This window comes from Phyllobates terribilis, unplaced genomic scaffold, assembly GCF_046119375.1.
Source record: "Phyllobates terribilis strain yellow unplaced genomic scaffold, ASM4611937v1 Scaffold_4__5_contigs__length_816908805, whole genome shotgun sequence".
Classification (NCBI taxonomy): Eukaryota; Metazoa; Chordata; class Amphibia; order Anura; family Dendrobatidae; genus Phyllobates; species Phyllobates terribilis.
The window spans coordinates 674,557,421-674,577,691 of NW_027362764.1; the positions used below are offsets into that span (position 1 = coordinate 674,557,421).

The window sequence follows — 20,271 nt, forward strand, 5'->3', positions numbered from 1 at the left end:
CATCCGGCATCCAAAACCTTCCCTGGGCACCTGCTGAAAGCCTGGCCCCTTCACGGCCCCGGGTGCTTTTAACACCATCATTTCCACACGGCGAGCTGCGGAGTCAATAAGCACTCCTAGCCGTGGCAAGGAGCTCGGTGTCAGCCCTGCGTGAAGGCCGCGGGGTAGCGTACTTAGCTGCCAACTGGCTCAGAGGCCTTGGGGCTTCCATCATCTAAGTTACTTAAGGTCGGTGTCCGGCAAGGCGCCGTTCCATGCTAGCCGAGCTGGGCAGTAGGGCAAAACATCATCAAAATGGTCTACAGCACCCGGTGTTCCCAGGAGGTATCCCATCCAAGTACTGTCCGAGCCCAGCCCTGCTTTGCTTCCAAGATCAGACGAGATCAGGCGTATCCAAAGTGGTATGGCCAGTAGCCGCTGCTTGATCCATCACCCGGCCAGCCTTTCTCAGGATCGCTTGGTGGCGAGCAATCTGGCCGTGACGGGGCGGGCCTTGAAGGGTCCATGCAAAGGCTGTGCCGTCCCTACAGGTGTGGTTTATTTAGCAGTGATTCACCCGCCGCATCAGGTGTCTTCAAAAATGGCTCGGCGCAGGGTCTCCGGCAGGCTAAACCCTTCATCGCGGTAATGTGACAGAAAGAGCAAGCTGGACACGTAACTCGGGGGCTGAGCGAGACGTCCAGGGGTGAATGAAGGAAGAGGGTGAGATGGTTGCCAGTGACTTTGAGCTGCTCTTCAGGGGGGAGGGTCGTGTTGCCTGCAAAGGTCTTCTGCTTGGGGTTACCGGTGGTTGCCTCCAGCCACCCGGGAGACGCTGGTCCTGGTGAAAAGGAGCCTAGTATTAAAAGTAAATAAGCAACAATGCTGGAGGCCCACGGTGATCAGAAGGATGCTGGTATTTTGCAGAGATGAAATAGCGCAAGAGAGAAAGCAAATGAAAAAAAGAAAAGAGAATGAATGTGTGCACTTGTGAAAGGGAATGGAAAAAAGGCATAGAAGAGAGTGCCCCCTGCTGGTGGAAGGAAGGAAAAAGCAAAAGCCAACAGCACCTGGTATTCCCAGGTGGTCTCCCATCCATGTAATAATCAGGCCCAACCCTGCTTAGCTTCCAATATCAGATGAGATCGGGCGTGTTCAGGGTGGTGTGGCCATAGGCAGAGATAAGCCTCTCACTTGATGCTTTTCTACTTTGAAGTCTGGCTGCCGGATGCCCTTTCCAGTGTTCAGCAAGACCAGGTCCTTTTGTGCTTTCCCTTCTCTTCAATTTTTTTGCTGGCTTCCTTAAAAGGTCTTGTAGACAGAAGGCCCCACTCAGAGCCGCTGAGCTCACTGATCGGCTGCAGCTCTGTCGTCGGATCGTCAGCTTCACGGCCAATGCCACAGGCCGGGAGCAGAGGCGAGACTCACCGGTAGACCCGGGTAGGGTGAGTAGAGCGTGGTTAGTTGCTTTCTAATAGCCTGCAGCCGGGGATTAACTTTTAATGAAAGGGAACAATCCCTTTTACTGTCTGCAGCGCGCCACACCTAGGAAGCGCACTCTCACACACAAGCCAGCATGCACACGTGCTCGCACGTGACAACACCCCCTATCTGCCCCTACGACCTCTCCGTCACCATGCATCAGACTCTCCTGCCTGTTTTATGATTTCAGGGCCCTAGCAGGAATCACCCCCCCCTCCCCAATTCCTTCCGCACCTTCCTTGCACTGAGGTTAGCTCTTTGTCAGCCGTCTGGCTTGATTACACAAGCTTCTTTGCAGAGAAACATGTTACTTCTGCTGGCCCTCGCTAGGCGGCCGGCATCCAAAACCTTCCCTGGGCACCTGCTGAAAGCCTGGCCCCTTCACGGCCCCGAGTGCTTTTAACGCCATCATTTCCACACGGCGAGCTGCGGAGTCAATAAGCACTCCTAGCCGTGGCAAGGATCTCGGTGTCAGGCCTGCGTGAAGGCGGCGGGGTAGCGTACTTAGCTGCCAACTGGCTCAGAGGCCTTGGGGCTTCCATCATCTAAGTTACTTAAGGTCGGTGTCCGGCAAGGCGCCGTTCCATGCTAGCCAAGCTGGGCAGTAGGGCAAAAAGTCATCAAAATCATCTACAGCACCCGATGCTCCCAGGAGGTCTCCCATCCAAGTACTGTCCGAGCCCAACCCTGCTTTGCTTCCGAGATCAGACGAGATCAGGCGTATCCAAGGTGGTAAAGCCAGTAGACGCTGCTCAATCCATCGCCCGGCCAGCCTTTCTCAGGATCGCTTGGTGGCGAGCAATCTGGCCGTGACGGGGCGGGCTCCGAAGGGTCCATGCAAAGGCTGTGCCGTCCCTACAGGTGTGGTTTGTTTAGCAGTGATTCACCCGCCGCATCAGGTGTCTTCAAAAATGTCTCGGCGCAGGGTCTCCTGCAGGCTAAACCCTTCATTGCGGTAATGTGACAGAAAGAGCAAGCTGGACCCGTAACTTGGGGGCTGAGCGAGACGTCCAGGGGTGAATGAAGGAAGAGGGTGAGATGGTTGCCAGTGACTTTGAGCTGCTCTTCAGGGGGGAGGGTCGTGTTGCCTGCAAAGGTCTTCTGCTTGGGGTTACCGGTGGTTGCCTCCAGCAACCCGGGAGACGCTGGTCCTGGTGAAAAGGAGCATAGTATTAAAAGTAAATAAGCAACAATGCTGGAGGCCCACGGTGATCAGAAGGATGCTGGTATTCTGCAGAGATGAAATAGCGCAAGAGAGAAAGCAAATGAAAAAAAGAAAAGTGAATGAATGTGTGCACTTGTGAAAGGGAATGGAAAAAAGGCATAGAAGAGAGTGCCCCCTGCTGGTGGAAAGAAGGAAAAAGCAAAAGCCTACAGCACCTGGCATTCCCAGGCGGTCTCTGTTAAATGGTTAATTATGGAAATTCATTTGGAATGTTAATCGATAATCATTTTTCTGAGTTCTATGCCTCAGCCATCGTGTCTAGTTGACATGCGCTATTTGTGTGTGTATTTTTGGTTCACTACCATATGTAGAACAGGTGTCCATACGACTGGCTATAAAAGCCCATGGTACAGAAAGGGGGGGCTCTCTTGCTCTGCCCACCCCTCAAGACACAGAATCTTCATGCTGAGAAGCAGATGACATGTAGGCCTGGACACATGCTGGACAAAGACATGATTTACCAGCCAGGATCCAAGGAAAGATGCGTGAATCTCAACAATTAAGCAAATTATGGACAAATGGACAATTACTTTATAACTAATTATTGTATGTACCTGCTGCAATCTGATTCTTTTTAATGGACAATCCAAGAATAAATAGATACATTTTTTTATAAGAATATCGTGATATTGATACTTTGAGAAGTCCTCAGTAGAAAAAAATAATACAGGAAGAGTATTATTTTACAATGGTGAGCCAGCCAGTCCTGTTTTTTTGTTTTTTAAATTAAGTAAGTGAATTTCTTCCGTGAACAAGGGGGGAGTCCTGACGAGCTGAACAGCTATTGTTCACGTGTCAGTAAATTCACTAGTTTGTCACGAGAAGCAGAAAGGACCTACAGACTGAGGAAAGACAGGAAGCAGAGGTACTAACAAGGAACAGAATCACACAGGAAAAGAATCAGACGAACTGAAGACAGGACGTGCTGATAAAGAGAAGCCAAGGAATCTTAAGGTAAGCAAAATATGGATATAATTTCTTCTTTTGCTAAACAAAGTAATATTAATTTCAAAGTTAATGTAGGAGATGACATAGAAGTTTTGTGGCTCAGTTTATACAAAGAATGTGAATTGCAGAATTTACAGTTAACTTCTAAATTGGTAAAAAGAGACAAACAGAAATTGAGAAATATTCTACATTTGGTAGATTTTTTTCATAGTCTTGTGTTAGAGATTTCTAAGCAGGAAAAAAGTGGAGAAGTGTCAGACAGTGATACTGATTCTGACTGTAATGTGGAAAATGAACAAGAAGTAAGACACGTGTCTGTAACTGAAGGTGACCTTGGGTCTGACCAAGAGACGGACATACAGAAACCTGACATGGGAGGAGACATGACTGACATACGAGAAACCGACATACTAGGTGATGTGGGAGGAGACGTGAGTGACGTAGGAGGAACGGACGTACAAGAGCCACTAAAAATATCAGAGAATTCTGGAATTACCCAGGCTCAACTCCAAATTAAAATGAGGAAAAATTTGCTGAAATTATACAAAATCATGCCAAAATATGATGTAAAAATCCATGCCTGTAGAAATTCAGAGACATTTGAGAGCTTCTCTGATAAGTTTGATTTATCCAATGAGGAGAGGAATCAATTATTTAAAATATGGATTCCTGTGACATTGTCCAGACGTTTACATTTAATGCTCTGTGAAAATGACTCTCCTAATGGATGGGAAAATGATTCGGACAGATTAAGATATTTGATTTATTGTGTCACAAAGGATTTTCCCAACATAGAAGATCTGCAGAAACTAAGGATTGGTAGGAAGGAATGTACATATACATTCATGTCCATATTTATACGGTTGTACAAAGCTCTCATCAAAAATGGAAAAGTACAACATATGATAACTTTTGTACAAAAATTCAAATTCCTAAATTCAGTTTCCCAAGTTATGGCATCACAAAAAAATTCATTATTTGAATGTCCGCAGATGCTGGATTTTGTTAGAAAACATGAGAATCGTGAAAAGAAAATAAATCAAGCTAAATTTATAAAACCAGGAAAGGTAAAATCTTACCAAAAGCCAATATCAAACTCTCCTAGACTGAGTCATCCCCATAGTGAACTCTATCAAATACGCAGAAGATTTCATATATGTTATAAGCCATATCAGCCAGTGCAAAGATCCATCTCTCCACAGAATGAGTTAATTCTCAGTCAGAACTGTGATTCTCTTAAAAGGAAAATGGCTGAAACTGATGGACAGAGACAGGTGAGACGACCAACTCACAGTGACGTCATGGAATGTGGACAGAAGAACAGGCAGTTCTCTGAGGTTTTGAAGGATAGAAAAATGTCTTTCCTAAATAGGGCGTTCCTGGAGATATTTGAGAGAGACAGAAGATTTGGTTTAGGGAGTGGCTAAGGAAAAACTGTAATTATAATGTTGTATCAAAATGTAATACAATGTCTCAATATTTATTTATAATCTTATATAGTAAAATTGTAGTTACATAGTTACTAATAGTTCATATATATATATATATATATATATATATATATATATACACTTGTCTAAGTAGAGATTGCGTATAATTGTATTTATATATACGTTTATAAAATATATATATATATATATTAATTAATAAATTAGAACTTCATATATATAAATTTAAGTAGCAATATTTTGAATTACATTAGAACCAACCAATATATGTATAAGATATTTAAATAATTCTGTTTCTGTATGAATTTGATATTTAATTTTATTTTCTTATATTTCCTTAGAGTTTTCATTCCAAAGCAGGATTTGATCAAAGAACTCTAAAATTGGATTTATTTCTTTATTCACACAGGAAGTGAAAAAATTGCATGATTTTATGTGTATAACGTTTTAAAATAATAACAATATATCTAGTTGAACTATAATATATATGTAATACTTATTAATTCTTTTGTGTTGCTAATATTTTCTGTGCATGAAGTGTTCGTGCAAATTAAAGTAGCTTTACAGCATGACGTGTGACAGCTGCGGCCTTTGAACTTTGAGCTAATAGTATATGATCCCATTCATTCTATTTTCAACTGATGTAACTTAAGACCGGGCATCCAGTGAAAAAAGAATCTAAGACAAGAGTTTTTTCAAGTGTCTGAAATTCCAGTGACTTACTCTCATATTATATAATATGTACTTGGGGAATATTCAAAGAAATATAAAGATATTTAATTGATATGGCAATGCGCATTAATAAATTGGGATACAACAATTTTGGGTTAAATATATATATATATATATATATATCTAAAACTTCATATGTGGAATGTTTGAGTTGAACAGATCTGTGAATGTGTAGCATCGGCGTCTCTGCCCCGTTCTAGGCAGAGACGCCGTCCCTCTCACCTCCCCGCTCCTGGCGCGGCGTCCTCCAGCGCTTCTCTCCCGCTGCTTCCGGCACGCGCTCCTTCCCCGGCAGTGTGCTTAGGGCGCGCGCGCGCTCCCCCTCTCTTAAAGGGACCGCGCGCGCCGTCCTAAGGCGTCCCCGGCCAATTGCCGGAGGACCTCCCAAATAAAAGGCACCTCCTCCAAAATGGAGGTGCCCGAGCAATGTTGTAGCACTGTTCACTACTCTGCTTCAGCCCTCAGGTCTCGTTGCCAGTTACCTGCCTGATACCTGCCAGATTCCTGCCAGTCTGCTGTCTAATTCCTGCCTGATATCCTGCTACCTGCCTGCTAGCCTGAGGTCTGCCCTCCAACTTCTGTCAGTCTGTCTAAGGACCAGCTTGCCCGCTCACCTGGGAGCGCACATCTTCTACCTGCCTTCTTGCCTGAGGTCCGACGGTCTGCCTTCCAACTCCTGTCAGTCTGTCTAAGTACCAGCTTGCCCGCGCACCTGGGAGCGCTCATCTGCTGCCTGTCTGCTAGCCTGTCCAGAGACTCCTGCCCGCTCACCTGGGAGCGCTCATCTGCTACCTGTCTGTTGGTCTTCCTGGAGGCTCCGCCGTCACATGCTGTGACCACCCATTTATCCAGAGACTCTCGCCTGCTCACCTGGGAGCTCACGTCTATCATCTGCCGCCACAGGTCGTACCAATCCTTTACCCAGAGAATGCCCCGGTCACTTGCCGTGACCTCCTGCCCGTTCATCCAGAGACTGCCCCGGTCACTTGCCGTGACCTCCTGCCCGTTCATCCAGAGACTGCCCCGGTCACTTGCCGTGACCTCCTGTCCGTTCATTCAGAGACTGTCCCAGTCACCTGCTGTGACTGCCTGCCCGTCTACCCTGGTCGCCACCCGCTCCCTTACAAGGACCGCCCCCTTGTATAGTAGCTCAGAGGTTCCGCCTCCCAGACCCGTTACAGTTTGCTCGGGCCATGGAACCCGGTGGCACCCAAGCTCCCTCGCTATCGGACCTGTGTCATGAACTGTCCCGTCAGAGGTCCCAACAGGAGTCCATCCTGGGTCACCTGCGGAATGTCAATTCTCGCCTGGACACTCTGACTGCTCTGCCTGCAACCACCGCCAGTGCCATGACTCGCAATCCGGCAGCTCCACTGCCCACTAATAACATGGTATCCTACCCCGGACCACGGCTTTCTGCACCTCCTCGTTTCGGAGGCGACTCCGCCCAGGCTCGGGGCTTCATAAATCAGTGCACCCTGCACTTTGAGCTCCTGTCTCACCAGTTTAACTCCGACCGAGCCAAAATTGCCTTCATCATGTCCCATCTCACTGGGGAGGCCCTGGCCTGGCTAAATCCTCTATGGGAGAGAGGAGACCCCCTGGTGTCCGACTTGCCTGCCTTTCTCACGGCTTTCCGGAAAGTCTTCGACGAACCCGGACGGAAGACCTCATCCGCATCATCTCTGCTACGCCTCCGTCAGGGAAGTCTCACCGAGGGCCAATATGCCATACGGTTCCGTACCCTTGCCTCGGAGCTGGCCTGGGATAATGACGCTCTGGTTTCCGTCTTCTGGGAGGGTCTGTCCGGCCGTATTAAAGATGAACTTGCCGGTCGGGACATTCCTACCACTCTCGATGACCTTATAACTCTTGCCACCCGGATTGACCTGCGGTTCCAGGAGCGTGCCAAAAAGGTCACCCGTGAGAGGAGGGTTCCACGTCTAGCTCCTACTTTCCAGAAACCCATCACTCCCTCCGTCTCTCCTCAGCTACACTCTCCTGAGCCTATGCAGGTCGACCAGACCAAGATGGTCGGTTCTCGCCAAGAATCTCGCCGAGCCGAGGGAAGCTGTTTCTATTGTGGCAGTATGAAGCACTTCATCCGTTCCTGCCCGGAAAAACCGGGAAACGCCAGTGTCTAGGACCACTCGGAGAGGTCGTCCTAGACAAAAGTAAGCCCTCTCAATCTCTGACCTTACCGGTCTCTATTGCTTGGGGAGAGAACCGTCTCTTTGAACTCGCCCATCTGGATTCTGGAGCTGCTGGAAACCTCATCTCCCAGTCTCTGGTATAGAGATACCATATTCCCACCAAGTCCTTGGCTGAACCATTGTCAGTCGCCTCCGTGGATGGAAGACTTCTCTCGGAGACCATCCTGCTCGTCACCGAACCCATAACCCTGCAGGTGGGAATGCTGCACTCTGAGGAGATCTCATTCCATGTGCTGTCTGGACTTTCTCACTCCCTGTTGCTAGGTCTACCTTGGCTCCAGACACATGAACCCGTATTGAACTGGCGGTCCGGTGAAGTACTCCAATGGGGTCCTGACTGCCATAGGACCTGCCTGGTCCCGGTCCGTCCACTTCGCCCTCAGCCTACTCCAGCTAACTTACCTGGTCTCCCGGCTCCCTACTGGCCCTATGCAGACGTCTTCGGTAAGAAGGAAGCTGAGACGTTGCCACCCCATAGGCCATACGATTGCCCGATTGACCTGGTACCTGGCACCACTCCTCCCCGTGGGCGTATCTACCCGTTGTCTGCAGCCGAGACCCGAGCCATGTCTGAGTACATTGAAGAGAATCTGGCTAGGGGATTTATCCGAAAATCTACCTCCCCGGCTGGAGCCGGATTCTTCTTTGTCAAAAAGAAAGATGACTCGCTACGTCCCTGTATTGACTACAGAGGACTCAATCTCATCACGGTAAAAAACTAATATCCCCTGCCACTCATCTCCGAATTGTTTGACCGTCTCAAGGGCGCCAGGATCTTCTCCAAGCTGGATCTACGAGGAGCGTATAATCTGGTCCGTATCCGTCAAGGAGACGAGTGGAAGACGGCATTCAATACCCGGGACGGTCACTACGAGTACCTTGTGATGCCCTTCGGTCTCTGTAATGCTCCCGCGGTCTTTCAGGAACTAGTCAACGACATCTTCCATGACCTCCTGTACTCCTGCGTAGTGGTATACCTGGACGATATCTTGGTCTTCTCTCCGTATCTCCCCACACACCGGAGGGATGTTCGTCAGGTCCTGCTTAGGCTTCGGCAGAACCACCTTTACGCCAAATACGAGAAGTGCCTCTTCGATCAGACCTCCCTTCCGTTCTTGGGCTATGTCATCTCCCAAACAGGTCTGCAAATGGATCCCGAGAAGCTCTCTTCCGTTCTAAAATGGCCTCGTCCTGAAGGTTTGAAGGCGATACAGCGATTCCTGGGCTTCGCTAATTATTATCGTCTTTTCATCCCACACTTCTCGTCTCGGACTGCTCCCATATCTGCACTTACCCGTAAGGGGGCTAACCCCAGGACATGGTCGCCTGAAGCCGAGGAGGCCTTCCTTTCCCTAAAGAAAGCCTTCGCCTCTGCTCCCGTCCTGCACCGTCCGGACTGTAATAAACAATTATACCTGGAGGTTGATGCCTCCTCCTCCAGAGCCGGAGCGGTGCTCACCCAGAAGTCTTCTACCGGGAGAATGGTAACGTGCGGCTTCTTCTCCAAAATCTTCTCCTCGTCGGAGCGCAACTACTCCATTGGAGACCGGGAATTGCTAGCCATCAAATTGGCAATGGGAGAGTGGCGCTATCTGCTTGAAGGGGCTCTCTACCCGGTAATTATCTACACGGATCACAAAAACCTGGCATATCTCCAAAATGCCCAGAGACTCAATCCTCGCCAGGCCCGGTGGTCGTTGTTTTTTGCCCGCTTCGACTTCATTCTTCATTTCCGTCCGGCGGACAAGAACGTCAAAGCTGATGCCTTGTCCCGGTCCTTCTTGTCCTCCGATCAAGAGGAGGAACCTACGCACATCATCGACTCCTCCAAGGTGATGAATGTGGCCCCCTTGGATCTGACTCGTCTTCCACCCGGTAAGACGTTCGTAGCTGTGCCAGATCGGTAGAGGGTTCTTCGCTGGGGACATTCTTCTAAACTAGCTGGCCATGCTGGCCAAAAGAAGACCTTCCAACTTATTACCCGGCATTACTGGTGGCCTACCCTGCGTAAGGACGTGGTAGACTTCATCGCGGCCTGTTCATCCTGTGCCCATAACAAAGTTCCCCGACATCTACCTGCCGGCCATCTCCTGCCCCTTCCCGTACCTACTGCTCCTTGGCAACACATCGCTATGGACTTTATCACCGACCTTCCAGTTTCTGCCGGTTGTACTGTCATTTGGGTTGTCGCTGACTGTTTTTCTCAGATGGCCCACTTCATTCCCCTGCCTGGTCTTCCGTCTGCACCCGAGCTGGCTAAAGACTTTATCCGCCACATCTTCCGTCTCCATGGTCTGCCCCTCCACATCGTGTCGGATCGTGGGGTTCAGTTCACCTCTCGCTTCTGGAGAGCCACATGTAAGCTGCTGGACATTACCCTGGATTTCTCCTCCGCTTACCACCCTCAGTCCAATGGTCAAGTGGAGCGGATCAATCAGATCTTGTCCAGCTACCTCCGGCACTTCGTTGATGCTCACCACTCGGACTGGGTGGATCTCTTACCATGGGCCGAGTTCTCTTATAACAACCATGAGAGCGAGTCCTCTTCCAAATCCCCGCTCTTTATAGTCGGTGGCCAACATCCCCGGATTCCACTTCCTGTCTCCGTTTCTGTGGACAACCCTGCTGCGGAGTCTCTTGTCAGCGAATTTTCTACTATTTGGGAGAGCACCAGGTCCGCTCTTCTTCTCTCCTCTGAGCGGATGAAGAGATATGCTGATAAGAGACGTCTGGATCCGCCCCAATTCCGTCCGGGAGACAAGGTTTGGCTCTCATCCAAACATGTGCGGCTCAAAGTACCCTCCTACAAGTTGGGTCCTTGATTCATCGGCCCCTTCGAAGTCCTCAGGCAAATTAACCCTGTGGCCTACAAATTAAAACACCCGGCCACACTACGGATCCCCAACTCCTTCCACGTATCTCTCCTCAAACCCGTTGTCTTTAACTTTTTTTCCAAAAATCCAGGTGCCCCTCCTGCTTCGGTTTCCGCTGATGACATCTTTGAGGTAGAGAGTATTCTGGCCTCCAAGAGGGTAAGATGAAAAACCTTTTTTCTGGTAGATTGGAAGGGGTTTGGTCCTGAGGAGAGAACTTGGGAACCCAGGGAGAACATCAACGCCCCGCTTCTCCTTGAGAAATTTCTTTCTGGCCAAAAAAAGAGGGGGCCTAAAGGGGGGGGTACTGTAGCATCGGCGTCTCTGCCCCGTTCTAGGCAGAGACGCCGTCCCTCTCACCTCCCCGCTCCTGGCGCGGCGTCCTCCAGCGCTTTTCTCCCCGCTGCTTCCGGCACGCGCTCCTTCCCCGGCAGTGTGCTTAGGGCGCGCGCTCCCCCTCTCTTAAAGGGACCGCGCGCGCCGTCCTAAGGAGTCCCCGGCCAATTGCCAGAGGACCTCCCATATAAAAGGCACCTCCTCCAAAATGGAGGTGCCCGAGCAATGTTGTAGCACTGTTCACTACTCTGCTTCAGCCCTCAGGTCTCATTGCCAGTTACCTGCCAGATACCTGCCAGATTCCTGCCAGTCTGCTGTCTAATTCCTGCCTGATATCCTGCTACCTGCCTGCTAGCCTGAGGTCCGACGGTCTGCCCTCCAACTTCTGTCAGTCTGTCTAAGGACCAGCTTGCCCGCTCACCTGGGAGCGCACATCTTCTACCTGCCTGCTTGCCTGAGGTCCGACGGTCTGCCTTCCAACTCCTGTCAGTCTGTCTAAGGACCAGCTTGCCCGCTCACCTGGGAGCGCTCATCTGCTGCCTGTCTGCTAGCCTACCAGGAGGCTCTGCCGTCACGTGCTGTGACCACCCGACTGTCCAGAGACTCCTGCCCGCTCACCTGGGAGCGCTCATCTGCTACCTGTCTGTTGGTCTTCCTGGAGGCTCCGCCGTCACATGCTGTGACCACCCGTTTATCCAGAGACTCCCGCCTGCTCACCTGGGAGCTCACGTCTATCATCTGCCGCCACAGGTCGTACCAATCCTTTACCCAGAGACTGCCCAGGTCACTTGCCGTGACCTCCTGCCCGTTCATCCAGAGACTGCCCCTGTCACTTGCCGTGACCTCCTGCCCGTTCATCCAGAGACTGCCCCGGTCACTTGCCGTGACCTCCTGCCCGTTCATCCAGAGACTGCCCCGGTCACTTGCCGTGACCTCCTGTCCGTTCATTCAGAGACTGTCCCAGTCACCTGCTGTGACTGCCTGCCCGTCTACCCTGGTCGCCACCCGCTCCCTTACAAGGAACGCCCCCTTGTATAGTAGCTCAGAGGTTCCGCCTCCCAGACCCGTTACAGAATGTCAGAGTGAAGGTGACAGATGAGTAAATCAACAGCTGCTAAGTGTGATTGATGTGACAGAGGCCTCGTATGTTTGTATGTTTGAAAAAAAAAAATGTTTCTTTATGTGAAGGTACAAAAATATATTTAATTCTGAGGAAATTATAATACATAATTAGGTATTACAGTATCTACATATATATATTTCTATATTTCTTTAATAATTATTATTTCTTGATTTAACTAATAGTGGATAAGGGCAACCACACATCAAAATGGTTTACAAAGCAAATTTATATTTAGAATAATTTTCCACATGATAATATTCTTGAATAACTATAATATTATTTTTAATGGTTACCTAAATAGGTACACACCTCTCTTTAGTCAAATCCATGCTACTCATCGATATGAAATTTATGCACAATATTTCTAGAAGAATAATTATTTTTAATTTGGTTCTGATATATACATAAATTTTATAAAATAATATTTTTGGTATTAAGGGGGAAAATGTGTTTTTGATCCTGATTACATAATCAATTTTGATCAATACTTATTTTCCACACATTTTAATAAAGAAGAAATAATAATAAGGTACTATGGTATAATTAAGAAGGGTATTACATGCAAAGTTGCATAATTTAATATTTTTTGGTGGTACAAGGTTAGGACAAATATGAAATCATCCAGATAATGGAGATATAAGGGTATTTTTTATGGAGAATATAATTACTCTGCATTTGTCATTAAAATTTAAAGGCCTTATTTTTATTTTTATTCTTATTTTTACTCTTAATTTTATTTTTCATTTTTAAAATTTTATTCTTACTTTATACTTCTTATTTTTCTATTTTTTCATTTTTTAATTCTCATTTGATTTTATTTGAGTTCAATATCTCAATTGAGAAAACACATTAATATTTAATAAAGTAATGTCTAATACAAGAGTATTGCTTCATTAAATATATATTGCTAAGGAAAAAAATGTTTACATGTTCTGAGTAAACACAACAATTCATTCATTCATTTATTCATTCATTCATTCATTCATTCATACATTCATATATTTATTCATTTTGGTTCAGGAGTATACATTCTTTGATATTATTGGTTTAATAAAGATATAAAAACTTGTTTTTTAAAAATACACTGAAACCTATGGGTTGGAAAATGTAATTACACCTATGACATAAAAAGGTTCTATCATATGGAGAACTTGATTGATAATGAATTATTATCTATTATTGTTTATTATTCCAAACATAATTTATTTTAATATTTTGATAATAATTAGATGGATATTACTGATTGCTATGGTACGCTGTGATATTATAGGTTAGGAAAAACTGCCAGATTTGGTATCAGATTAGGGAATGAAGACTTCAATCAAGACATCGCAATTATGAATTCTATCTTAATAAAGACTTTTAATTTTTATAAATCAAAGAGATTCTCAAAAGTTACAAGAAGAAGAAACTGATATCCGGACGTCTCAGAAGGTAACAGGTGTGAATGCTGAGTGTTATAATAGACTGTGTCCATTACATACAATACAATTCACACCACTGATCACCAGGACGGCAGAGGACGATGATCCTATATGTACTGTGTTGTGTTTAAGTTTCATCACGTTCCAGTGGTTTCTTATCACCTGCAACGCTTCAATGAAAGCTGGTGAACAGGTAATACCTGGCATATGTGTCCTGTATATAAAGGACTGAGTACTGGTTATGGTGCTATATAAAGCAGGAAAGTGTCAAGTTAACCCTTGCTTTACTGACCAAAGGCGTCACATCTGTTCCAAAAGTGACACGAGACCAGTGCGGACACACGGAAGATTCCAAAGACGATCCAACGTAAGTCCAGGTGACACTGCACAGATATTAAAGCTACATTTGATCCATGGACTTTGTTTTCTTATCAACTGACACACATGATCTTTCTAATAAAGAGTACAGTTTATGGACTGAACAATAATGAACACAATTATGGACTGTACAATATCTACATGCTGTAATTTATTTCAAAGGAGTTTTCATCTAAAGACTGTGTTATAAAAGAACCAAGAAGAAGACGAGACGACGACCCGATGACATCAGATGATGACAATTGAACCCGCGATTGCTTCAATTTAGATATAGGGAAGTATAATTATACATATTAAATGAATATTAGTCACGGCTTACCATAACATGAATTCACATCATTATATAACAATAATCCGATATTGATACTATTATTACTATTATTATTATTATTATGGAAATTTAATGATATTGCCAAGGAAGAAGGAAAGAAAAAATGATTGATGAATGTATCTTCTTTTGAGATTTTTCAGTTAAAGTCCTTTTATTCTCAAAAAAGGGGGAAATGTTAAATGGTTAATTATGGAAATTCATTTGGAATGTTAATCGATAATCATTTTTCTGAGTTCTATGCCTCAGCCATCGTGTCTAGTTGACATGCGCTATTTGTGTGTGTATTTTTGGTTCACTACCATATGTAGTACAGGTGTCCATACGACTGGCTATAAAAGCCCATGGTACAGAAAGGGGGGGCTCTCTTGCTCTGCCCACCCCACAAGACACAGAATCTTCATGCTGAGAAGCAGATGACATGTAGGCCTGGACACATGCTGGACAAAGACATGATTTACCAGCCAGGATCCAAGGAAAGATGGGTGAATCTCAACAATTAAGCTAATTATGGACAAATGGACAATTACTTTATAACTAATTATTGTATGTACCTGCTGCAATCTGATTCTTTTTAATGGACAATCCAAGAATAAATAGATACATTTTTTATAAGAATATCGTGATTTTGATACATTGAGAAGTCCTCAGTAGAAAAAAATAATACAGGAAGAGTATTATTTTACAATGGTGAGCCAGCCAGTCCTGTTTTTTTGTTTTTTAAATTAAGTAAGTGAATTTCTTCCGTTAACAAGGGGGGAGTCCTGACGAGCTGAACAGCTGTTGTCCACGTGTCAGTAAATTCACTAGTTTGTCACGAGAAGCAGAAAGGACCTACAGACTGAGGAAAGACAGGAAGCAGAGGTACTAACAAGGAACAGAATCACACAGGAAAAGAATCAGACGAACTGAAGACAGGACGTGCTGATAAAGAGAAGCCAAGGAATCTTAAGGTAAGCAAAATATGGATATAATTTCTTCTTTTGCTAAACAAAGTAATATTAATTTCAAAGTTAATGTAGGAGATGACATAGAAGTTTTGTGGCTCAGTTTATACAAAGAATGTGAATTGCAGAATTTACAGTTAACTTCTAAATTGGTAAATAGAGACAAACAGAAATTGAGAAATATTCTACATTTGGTAGATTTTTTTCATAGTCTTGTGTTAGAGATTTCTAAGCAGGAAAATAGTGTAGAAGTGTCAGACGGTGATACTGATTCTGACTGTAATGTGGAAAATGAACAAGAAGTAAGACACGTGTCTGTAACTGAAGGTGACCTTGGGTCTGACCAAGAGACGGACATACAGAAACCTGACATGGGAGGAGACATGACTGACATACGAGAAACCGACATACTAGGTGATGTGGGAGGAGACGTGAGTGACGTAGGAGGAACGGACGTACAAGAGCCACTAAAAATATCAGAGAATTCTGGAATTACCCAGGCTCAACTCCAAATTAAAATGAGGAAAAATTTGCTGAAATTATACAAAATCATGCCAAAATATGATGTCAAAATCCATGCCTGTAGAAATTCAGAGACATTTGAGAGCTTCTCTGATAAGTTTGATTTATCAAATGAGGAGAGGAATCAATTATTTAAAATATGGATTCCTGTGACATTGTCCAGACGTTTACATCTAATGCCCTGTGAAAATGACTCTCCTAATGGATGGGAAAATGATTCGGACAGATTAAGATATTTGATTCATTGTGTCACAAAGGATTTTCCCAACATAGAAGATCTGCAGAAACTAAGGATTGGTAGGAAGTAATGTACATATACATTCATGTCCATATTTGAGCGGTTGTACAAAGCTCTCATCAAAAATGGAAAAGTACAACATATGATAACAACTTTTGTACAAAAATTCAAATTCCTAAATTCAGTTTCCCAAGTTATGGCATCACAAAAAAATTCATTATTTGAATGTGCGCAGATGCTGGATTTTGTTAGAAAACATGAGAATCGTGAAAAGAAAATAAATCAAGCTAAATTTATAAAACCAGGAAAGGTAAAATCTTACCAAAAGCCAATATCAAACTCTCCTAGACTGAGTCATCCCCATAGTGAACTGTATCAAATACGCAGAAGATTTCATATATGTTATAAGTAGTGTTGAGCATTCCGATACTGAAATATCGGGTATCGGCCGATATTCACTGTATCGGAATTCCGATACTTAATTCCGATACTTTTATAATATCGAATACCGGAATCGGAAGTTCCCATAATGCCTGCGCTCTGCAGTGTCTGTGAAGGATGACAAGTTGGATGGCAGCGCTCAGCTGCGATCCAGCTTGTCATCAGAATGCCATCCCAGCGTGGGAGAATTCTCCTGATTGTTTAAAAGTCGGCGCGCGGTAAAAAGCCGCCGGCTTTTAAACAATCACGCAGCCCCATACTGCTTCCCCGCAGCCTCCCACCCCGATCCTCCGCTCCCCTCGCCACCTCCAATCCCAATCGTAAATTAGGACCGGGCGGGGAGCGCAGCACCAAGGAGTGAAGGACCCGGGCGGGGAAGCCGGCAGTGAAAAGACTTCACCGCCGGCTTTCCCGTTCTGTGCTGCGCTTTCCCGCCGGTTATTTCAAATGAACAGCTGAGGTATCAGGTGATGCCGATCAGCTGTTCATTTGAAGTCGCCGCGGTGCCCTCAGAGGGTTCATGTGAGTTCATGCTTGACTGCATGAACTCACATGAACTTTCCCACGGCCGCACAGATCAGCCTCACCTCCCAGACGATCAGCCCATCATGATTAGTGTGTGTGCGGGGTGTGTGTGCGGGGTGTGTGTGTGTGCGGGGTGTGTGTGCGATGTTTGTGCGGGTGTGTGCGTGCAGGCAGACATAGGCCGATGTGACACTACTACTCCCATCGGCCTATGTCTGTCCTCCGTCCACTCGTGCCAGCAGGATCAGCTCGATGGGAGGAGTAGTTCCCATCAGCCTGATCCTGCTATATAAATTGCCCTACTGTGCCCCAATAAATGTTAAATACATGTCATTGGTGGCCAGTGGTTACCTAAAAGAAATTAGTTCATACATTACCTGTCCCCGCCGATCGCCACCTAAAATAAAGTAAAAAATAAAAAACTACACCTATACTCACCTAGACACCTAATTCCCCGAAGCCATCGATCTCCTGTAATAAAATATAAAATAATAAACCACAACCTTATCCTTACCCCTCCGTAGCAGTCCACGAGTGTCCCACGAAGATCTCCAGTTCAGAGCAGCCACATATAATGTGACCGCTCTGAACCGCTGCCGCCGCTAGAATGACGGGGCCGTAAGGGTTCACCGGAGTTCAGGCAGCGCTGCTCCGGTTAGCTCCTTTACGGCACTGCTGTATCGTGAGAAATTCCCACGGTACAGCACTGCCGTAAAGGAGGTCTCCGGAGCTGCGCTGCCTGAATGCACTCCGGTGACCTCAGTCAGTGGCTCCCGCTGCCGGGAGCGGACGTGTTCCCGGCAGCGTGAGCTTACAGCAGCCATGCACAGCTGTCACCATCTCCAGATGTGACAGCTGTGCATGGGAGATCAGCGCAGGAACGTGGACAGGTAACTATTTTTTTTTTAGTAAACTAAGAATTAAATAAAATGGTGTTTTATTTCAAATAAATTATTTTTTTCTGGGTGTAGTGTTTTTTTTCTTTTTAACACTTTGTAGGTTAGTAATGGGGGTGTCATATAGACGGCCATCATTACTAACCTGGGCTTCATGGCAGCTGGCGCTGACATGAACCCCACCACTATTACCCCCTGCCACCGCACCAGGGCAGCGTGGAAGAGCGAGGCTAAGTGCCAGAATTGGCGCATCCTATGGATGCGCCATTTCTGGGGCGGCTGACGGCTGGTGTTTCTAGCCTGGGAGGGGGCCAATATTCATGGCACCCTTCCTGAGCTATTAATATCAGCCCCCAGCTGTCTGCCTAGCCTTTGCTAGCTATTAAAATAGGGGGGACCCCACGTCATTTTTTTTGGGGGGGTCCCCCATTTTAATAGCTAGTAAAGGCTAGGTATTCAGCTGGGGGCTGATATTAGTAGCCTGGGAAGCTCCGTGGGTTTTACCCCCTTCCCAGGCTTCAAACATCTGCCCCAGCCGTCTGCTTAACCTCCGCTAGAGACTAAAATTATGGGGGATCCCACGCCATTTTTTTTTTAAATAAATCCTTTATTTTAACACTAAATGACATTTGAGGACTTAATAAAGATGCAGTCCCTAAATTATTATTTATTTTTTAATAAATTTTTCCCAAAACTTTTGACGTGGGCTTCGCCATATTTTTGTATGCCAGCCAGGTACAGCATCCAGCTTCTATGAACGCGCCATTTTCCGGGGCGGCCGCGGACTGCAATTTTCAGCGGGGGGGGGGGCAGAAAGCTTGGGCCTCCCTGCGCTGCAGATTCCATCCCCCAGCTGCCTAGTTGTACCTGGCTGGACACAAAAATACGGAGAAGCTCCACGTTTTTTTTTTTTTAATTATTTCATGAAATTCATGGAATAATTAAGAAAAAAAGGGTTTCCCTATACTGTTGAGTCTGGCCAGGTACAAATAGGCAGCTGGTGGTTGGGGGCAGCCCGTTCCTGCCTGCTGTACCTGGCTGGACACAAATATAGTGTGAAGCCCCACGTCAATTTTTTTTTAATTATTTCAGGAAATTCATGAAATAATTAAAAAAAAATTATGTGGGGCTTCGCCCTATATTTGTGTCCAGCCAGGTACAGCAGGCAGGAACGGGCTGCCCCCAACCACCAGCTGCCTATTTGTACCTAGCCGGACACAACAATATAGGGAAGCCCTTTTTTTCTTAATTATTCCATGAATTTCATGAAATAATTAAAAAAAAAAATGTGTGGCGCTTCGCCCTATTTTTGTGTCCAGCCAGGTACAACTAGGTAGCTGGGGGCTGGAATCTGCAGCGCAGGGAGACCCAAGCTTTCTGGGCCCCACCCGCTGCAAATTGCAGTCCGCAGCCGCCCCGGAAAATGGCGCGTTCATAGAAGCGCCATCTTCTGGCGCTGTACCCAACTCATCCAGGGCCCTGGTGCGGTGGCTCACTGGGTAATAAAGGGGTTAAGGCCAGCTTGGCATTATCAGCTGGCCCTAAGCCCGAAATTCATGGGGTCACGCCAATATTAGACATGACCGCCATGAATTTCTAGTAAAGTATTTAAAAAAAACACAAACACCCAGAAAAAAGTCCTTTAATTGAAATAAAGACACAATTCTTTATTGTTCTAAATTAAACCATACTTACCGCCACGCCCATTCCAGCTGAAGCCAACGATCTCCTGCAATAAAAGTAAAATAATAAAGCAACCTCATCCTTACCTTTCCATGGTTCCCAGGACAGCTTCAGCTCTGCTACATCGAGATGACAGGCTGGACCGCAGCAGAACGCTGCCATCCAGCCTGTCATCCCGCGGACACTGAGAAGCGCAGGCATGCTTGCGCTCCTCAGTGTCTCTCTGTGACGTCATCCAGATGAGCCGAGGTCATGTCCAATGAACTCAGCTCACCTCATGCACGTCACTGACAGCGTGGGAAAATTCTCCTGCACTCAGCGCTTCAGCGTGAGAATTCTCCCACGCTGTCAGTGACGTGCATGAGGTGCGCCGAGTTCATTGGACATGACCTCACCTCATGCACGTCACTGACAGCGTGGGAAAATTCTCACGCTGAAGCGCTGAGTGCAGGAGAATTCTCCCACGCTGTCAGTGACGTACATGAGGTGAGCCGAGTTCATTGTCGGCTCATCTGGATGCCGTCACAGCC

General features: G+C 46.2%; 3 pseudogenes; all 3 read right to left on the reverse strand.

The window, feature by feature from the left end:
- Window positions 1-296: 296 nt before the first annotated feature.
- On the reverse strand, window positions 297-416 carry LOC141268885 (5S ribosomal RNA; annotated as a pseudogene).
- Window positions 417-1,037: 621 nt separating this feature from the next.
- On the reverse strand, window positions 1,038-1,156 carry LOC141267588 (5S ribosomal RNA; annotated as a pseudogene).
- A 932-nt stretch (window positions 1,157-2,088) lies between these two features.
- Window positions 2,089-2,208, reverse strand: LOC141268974 (5S ribosomal RNA; annotated as a pseudogene).
- Between the last annotated feature and the right edge of the window lie 18,063 nt (window positions 2,209-20,271).